The following is a 7,850-nucleotide window of genomic DNA, read 5'->3' on the forward strand; positions in this document are numbered from 1 at the left end:
TCACCCCTAGATAAAAGTATGATATTTAAAATTCGAGACAGTAGGACACCACAGAGTAAAGGTGATAGAACACTCAAAAATATTCAAACTGGTTATGTGGTTTACATAAGAAAATTTAAATGTACTTCTACATACGAGCACTTTCCTGCCATATAAACTGCCATATACTTTACCAAATGTTTCCTTCAGTAAATAATCATAAAATTACAATACGGAGATATTACTGTTGATGGCAGAGCAACAATATGTCACGAATTACTGCTGACTGTTGCATACCATATATGCAGCCAAAAAGATGAACACACTGCATAAAACAAACTTCACACAAGAGAAAAAAGACCAGACTTTGGAAAAATTTGAGTGGCTTAATCACTGTTGGTATAGTAAATGGTAATTATAAGTAAATAATTAACGCCTCAATAGAGGGTAGACATAACTGTACAATGATGTTGGTCTCAGCATACAGCATATGACAGGTGAAGCAAGAGAAGACTAAAACAAAAAGAGAGTTGACTGGCAGCTTCGTTTGCATTCAGAATTTGTAATCAATGCAAATGAAAGCATGTTCATAATCCCCCCATATAATTGCTGAAGGCCAAAGACTTGGAGACAAACATGACTTATGATAATGTCTGTAGTAGCTTCAGTTTGCTTTAGTACACCTGTAGCCTCCTCTGGTGACTGCAACTCCTTTCAAAGGAGTGTGTTTTCGTTTTCTAATTTGCTAAATAAAGAGTGGGACCTGTAACTCCTTCAAATAACATAACACTGAATCCAATTTTTTTTTGTTATATTCGTCTTTGAATTTATCCTCAACAGATATTAAATTACCTACAATACAAGAATATGCACATTATTTTTTTCTGGTCACCTATAATGTTTATCTAAAATACTATCTACCATTACGTCTAACACTTCTCTCAAACTTGACTATAGGAAACTTTAAGCAAGAAATACTCTTAGTATAAATTAACTTACAGTAAGTGGTGCACGTTCCGCATCGATGATCACTGCTCTGTAAGGACATTATACGTGATCAGTAAAATCAGTCCCACCCTACAGTAAGACTGGCCCGTCGATTCTTTCCTCAAACAAGTTATTCAGTGGAAGCTACAAACGTCCTTTAATATCCAATTCGCTCTACCTTAATGCTTGTATATGAATCACGGTGATGTGATGAGATTCATTCATAATATGGCTGCGTGCGACAAACGCACTACATGGTTAACATGGCAGAGGTGGGTTGATATCGACTTTAATTACAAATACCTGAGTCCGACAGTGATTTGTAGGCAGGAGTCGGTAGGAACTTATACCTCACTTGATGGCCGTGTGGTTTAATGCGCGTCACTGTAGTCCTGAGTTCTGGTCTTCCGTGATTCGAGCTCAACTAAAAAAAATTCCCTTTGGTTAACATATACGAAAATATATTATTTCCGAGGTAGAGAGAATTTGGATATTAAAGGTCGTTTGTACTGTAGCTTGATGTTTGTATATGAATCACGGTGATGTGATAAAATTCTTTCGCACACACACATACACACACGCACACACACACGTATATATATATACAGTATAAATATATCATATTAAGCTGCAAATGTCGTTTAATATCTGATTCGCTCTCCTCGGGAATATCCTCGAAGGGGAATTATAACTGACAAACGAATTGGCCCCTGAGAAATTCGAACGCCCGATAGTGTGAGCCGATGACGGAAGGAAGGAATATGAAATTTAGGGCAAGGGCCAAGCGCTGTGACCTATGAGGTTATTCAGGGCTGGAAGGGAAATTTGGAGTCAAAAGGTTTTAAAGGTGTAACCGGAGGAAAACCTTGCAGTTGCACTATGAAACAACTGTTAAGAGAAGGTGAAGAGTAAGACGGAAGTAAGTTTAGTTAAATTGAAAATCGTTTGGCACAACTTTAACCGAGGAGAAGAAAAATCTCACGTTTCTTAAGAATTAAGTCGATTCGATGAGCTTAAATAACGATATTCTTATCAGTGTAAGCAAGTATGTGTAAAATGCCCATGCATGCTCCCTTTCTTGAATGTCTGCAGAAATCCACTCAACATTAGCATCAGTATCTATAGCAGGCAAATTTTACTTAGAAATGGAGTCTTTCTCGACGTCCATTAAATTCATGCAAAAAACTGCACTGTGGATTAAGCATTCTTTAATCCTACATTCCTTCTCTGTGGTTCAAGAACAAGGAAAGTTAAAGAAAACGCGCATTCTACTACCTAGCTGAAATCTGAATCGAGATGGTCTGCCTCACCTGTACACTGAGAGAATGAAGCTACGTGATTATAGTTTGGGATTAGTGGCTCATCAGAGAACTCTCTCAATAAAAGCATACTTCACAGGGAGTAGCACCTGTGCGCACTAGGGATGTAGTTGCTAGAATCACAGGTCATTAATCAATTGATGCAAGGACTATCAGCAGCATTTCTTTCATTGAAATGTGCGTCACTGTGACTGACTGACATAATGACTGAACCGAAAAATAAACAGGAACGTGAGATAAGAACCTAAAATACATTGGAACAATAATACAGGATTAAGGTGAACAGCAAAAAGCTAATTCAATTTCTTAAAACGAAAGGAACAAGAAACGATTCTTTCCATGTGCTGGGTTTACATCGTGGACCAAAACGGAAGCTCAGGAAGGTAACCCACAGAAGTACACAAATACACAAGCCACAAACATCTTGTTTCACTAGCGGTCATGTTTTTCCTTAAAGCGAAACTTTCCGTCCCCAGACATCTTCGTACAAGGTGAAACTTAAAATGCCACATCCGCCTTCCCGCACGGGAAATGTACTTTTGTCATCTATAAAATCACTGCCCCATCCTTGGGAAAACTGAAACGGCAGTGCTTTGCATTAAAAGTCATTATATATATATATATATATATATATATATATATATATATATATATATATATATATATATATATATATATATATATATATATATATATGTGTGTGTGTGTGTGTGTGTGTGTGTGTTGTGTGTATATATATATATATGTGTGTATATATATATATATATATATATATATATATATATATATATATATATATATATATATATATATATATATAAACATAAACATATAACTAGAGTAGCCCATGTAAATAAAAAAATCTCCAATATAACAGTGCATTATATTTCGGATACTGTACATCTCCCTTTAGGTGTGGTATCCTTCGTTCTAAATTTATGCTGTCTGAATACAACCAGCCGAAGTTCATCCACATGCACAGAAACTCAAAGCCTAAGTATAATTACAGAATGATTTGCTCATCCGTACAGGGGAATCACCTCTTGGAATGAATGAAAAACCAGGCATTTAACCTGTGCGCCAGATGTCGGGGCCTGAGTGGGCGTAGTGTGACCGTGACCGAGTAAAGGAGGAGGAGGAGGAGGAGGAGGAAGAGGAGGAGGAAGAGGAGGAGGAGGCATCCCACAAGTTTTACTGGGTCTGGGTCAAATGCCACGCCAGCTGCTGCAACTGACTCGGTCTTGGTCACTGATAAACTCCGCCTACCATCTACTGTACTGTATCTGGTGCTTTCTTCCTCCCGCCTACACCCACCACTCGCTTAGGAAGCTTCCTCGGCGACTCCCCCCTCCCTTTCTCCGGCCCCCTCCCTCCCTTCCTCCCTCCCTCCCTCCCGCCATAGGCCAACGACAAGCACAAGCTCAGTTCCTTGATCGCGCCGCTTCCGCCACCACTTTCGCTCCACGACGTAATACACTTTTAACCTCACTCCTCTCGAGCACTTTTTTTTCCTTCTTACGTTTTTTCTTCCGGGACCCATCATGTGGAACACGAACTTCAGGGTCTTTTCTTTTTATTACTTCTTCGTCTTTTCTTGAACTAACCGCAGAAACTCGAGTCCGCTCACACAAACGAAGGGGCATCAATCACTCAATCACGAAACAAATGGTGCCTCTGACACTGACCAGACATATGCAACAAATCTGAAGACTTAATAAAAAAATGCTAAAAGCAGAGTTCTTGTTGACAAGTGTGCAAAAAGCTTAAAGGATCTAAACTGCAAAAGTCTTCCACAAAGCTATGTACTGATAAGCAAACACAAAGGCACCCAACCTCAAAATACGTAATAATGTCTCGCTGCCATTCTAATATATTTATACTGTAGTACAAATGGAAGAACAAATGAGAACAAATTAAATCAAAGGCTATTTACCAAGCCCTGCATCTATGGCCCTTCTTTCCTCACTCTGAGCTAATACACTTGGCCACTTACATAAATAAAGGAAAAGAACTTTAAGAAGCTAATCTATTATAAAAGAACAGAGCAACTGCATCAAGTGAAAGTGTTTCATAGAAGAAAAGAACAACTGCATCAAATGAAAGTATTTAATAGAGGAAAAGAACAACTGCATCAAATGAAAGTATTTAATAGAAGAAAAGAACAACTGCATCAAATGAAGAAGAAAAGAACAACTGCATCAAATGAAAGTATTTAATAGAAGAAAAGAACAACTGCATCAAATGAAAGTATTTAATAGAAGAAAAGAACAACTGCATCAAATGAAAGTATTTAATAGAAGAAAAGAACAACTGCATCAAATGAAGAAGAAAAGAACAACTGCATCAAATGAAGAAGAAAAGAACAACTGCATCAAATGAAAGTATTTAATAGAAGAAAAGAACAACTGCATCAAATGAAAGTATTTAATAGAGGAAAAGAACAACTGCATCAAATGAAAGTATTTAATAGAAGAAAAGAACAACTGCATCAAATGAAAGTATTTAATAGAAGAAAAGAACAACTGCATCAAATGAAAGTATTTAATAGAGGAAAAGAACAACTGCATCAAATGAAAGTATTTAATAGAAGAAAAGAACAACTGCATCAAATGAAAGTATTTAATAGAAGAAAAGAACAACTGCATCAAAAGAAAGTGTTTATAAAACTCCCTACATCACCTTCACTTGGAATAATTTTAGATATAGGGGGCAAACAGGAATACAAAATTGACTGAAAAAGATCAGATTTTGTTGTAAGGCCAGTGTTTGCCTCCCTGGACCCCTTTCAAGGGACGCGCCCTTCACGCCAAAACAAAACGCATTTGTCAAGACATACAAGAACTGGGAAAAAATGCGACCACTATCACTGTTGCGAGTAAAAGTCGCCGTTAGCAGTTGCAGTAGCAGTTGGCGACGTTTCTCAGGGCAGGCTACAGTTCAGTACTCGCTTCCTGCGGCACTTATATGCAGACGGCGCGGAATGACCGCACCGAGACGGTCACCGAGCCGAGATGTACACGCGAAAGTAACAGTGACGGAAATCTTGAGAGTCACGGCAACTTTTACTCTAGATCTGGCAGGAAAAAACTAAATGAATAGTCTCCTCAGTAGATTTCATTCATCTTTTGTAGTGCTGATGTAAACTTGTCCGGAGAGTAACTCAAAACAAACATTTCTTATATAATGTAATGTGAAATCAAATTTCTGTTTTGGTTAACTTAAAACTTATCGGAGCGTGATGCGAGAAAATAAGGAAGTTATTATTATTCTTTGGTACTGATTCTTCAAGAACATTCCCACATATAGAGAGAGAGAGAGAGAGAGAGAGAGAGAGAGAGAGAGAGAGAGAGAAAACATGGAGGGCAAAAGGCAACTATTTTCTATTGTAACGTTGACTGATGTGGATGCGGGTGTAGGAGGGGGGAGGGGGAGTTGGGGGGAACCTGATCCAAGAGGTGGTTGACCTGCCGCCTGCCAAGAATAATAAATAACAGGAATCCCCATCGTCAAACCCTTCCTGATTCACAAGCATATACAAGATGGAAAGTCGCATCAAAAGCTGAAAGCTCAAGTTTTCCAGCCACAGTAACATAATACAGTAGATCTTATCATAAGGAACGCGTCAGCTAGCAAAAATAGAGCATGGAGTTCAGAACAAAAAATAAAACGACGATTTCGATCAGGAGAATGCATATTTTCTGTGCGAGAGAGAGAGAGAGAGAGAGAGAGAGAGAGAGAGAGAGAGAGAGAGAGAGAGAGAGAGGGCGGTGGCTGAGTTGAAAGTGAGAGTTCATCGACCTGCTGATGAGCTGTGGCTGCTTAGCTGCAATAGGCGCTAACAAGATCTTGGCCGTGACCATGACTCTCCAATCCATGGCCAGACTGGTAAGGTCTGGGTCATTTGCACACTCGTTGTTCACTGGGTCTCGGTCACTACACATATCCGTTCGTTACGCCACTTCCTACCTTTCACTTCGACTTCCTACTTCATCAAAATCCATTCAGAGCGATCGAGGAAGATCCCGCAAGCAAGACGGTGAACAAACCTGGCCTTTTCCTCTCGTGCTGCCAGTTTTGTGTTATGTTCTTGGGACCCTGAGAAAGGAACTATTTCGTCCACTGGTCTGACCAATGAAGCAACATTCGGAAACAAAAAGATATTGAATAAAATGGCAGAGAGACACGGTGTTTGAAAAGTTCCAAAAAAGTGACTGACTTCGATAAAAAACAGTCCATTTTTCTCGATTATCTTTACACGAAAATCAAGGCAAATGCCGAACAATTGATTGTACAAACTAACAAAAACACTAAACTCTCACTGAAAAGACAAACGAACACAGTCTTGGCTTTATTCATTTGCTTGCATTTCTTCCCTTCCTGTTTTCTGTGTTATTCCTCATTAACATTTGTTTAAAGGTGCCTCTCTGCTGTGTTAAATGGGGTAATTTTCATTTAACCTTTAGAAAAATGCTATCCACAATAAATAATCGAAACAAAACTTTTCCATACCGTGCACATAACGCTCACTGGTATGTCTGCAAATTTTTTACTTAAAGATTCAATCTATATATACTGAGAGAGAGAGAGAGAGAGAGAGAGAGAGAGAGAGAGAGAGAGAGAGAGAGAGAGAGAGAGCCTTAAAACTCTGAAACTAGGAAAAAAATATATATACAGCCTAATTATCAAGTACAATTGCCTATTTCTTGCTACAAAATCGCCCTTTGCATTAAAATCGACCAGAGCTACCAATTCTTGCAAAAAGAAACAAGATACTACTTCACCATCCTAACAGCTTCGTACGTTGGTCATTGCCCTTTGCTTGAGTAAATTCAACTCTACGGGAAGTAAGTTGGTCTCTTAAGATACCACCTAACCAAACTTGTGCAGGATTCTTCTTCGAGAAAGAGTTTAATCTGTAGCCACAAAGAGTGCTTTGGAATATTCTTCCCCCGTCTCCTCTGTCCCTGATCAACTGATAACTTTGACAACTGACTCACCTGGTGGCAATACCAGCCCTACTCAGCCCTTTAACCCGCAGGACACCTGCCTATTTCTTTTGAATGATCCAACACTCATGGTTTGACCTTTAATATATCACACGTTACTGGTTATTTTGAGTAAGCATCCAGTATTCTTGACCCTTCCTTTACCTCAAATCTTTCGTAAATACCGTACATGTTGTTCCCTCCTGGATCTTATGACCACTCTCACTTTTGCTACTTAACCCTTCCCTCTCCCGTCCACCTCGCCCCCACCCCCACCCCCACCCCGCCATGCTAGCTACACTGCATTCAGTTTCTGGCAGACTGACGTATGAGCTTTCTCCTTCAATGCTCATGGGACTGTTACTCTTGCATCCAGACCCTGAACTTGTGGTAACTTAGAGAGTGAGATCATAACCTTGATTACAGAGACGTATCTTACCTACTCACTTAAAATTTTACCTCTAACCGTTGCTTTGACATCTCCCATTTTCCGGCTATCTACCCAAGAGCGGAGTGCATCTGTCATCCTTAGCCTCTCCTTCTACTGCTTTTCTTGTATCTAAATCCGCCACCTCCATCT

The sequence above is a fragment of the Macrobrachium rosenbergii genome, chromosome 5, assembly GCF_040412425.1.
Source record: "Macrobrachium rosenbergii isolate ZJJX-2024 chromosome 5, ASM4041242v1, whole genome shotgun sequence".
Lineage (NCBI taxonomy): Eukaryota > Metazoa > Arthropoda > Malacostraca > Decapoda > Palaemonidae > Macrobrachium > Macrobrachium rosenbergii.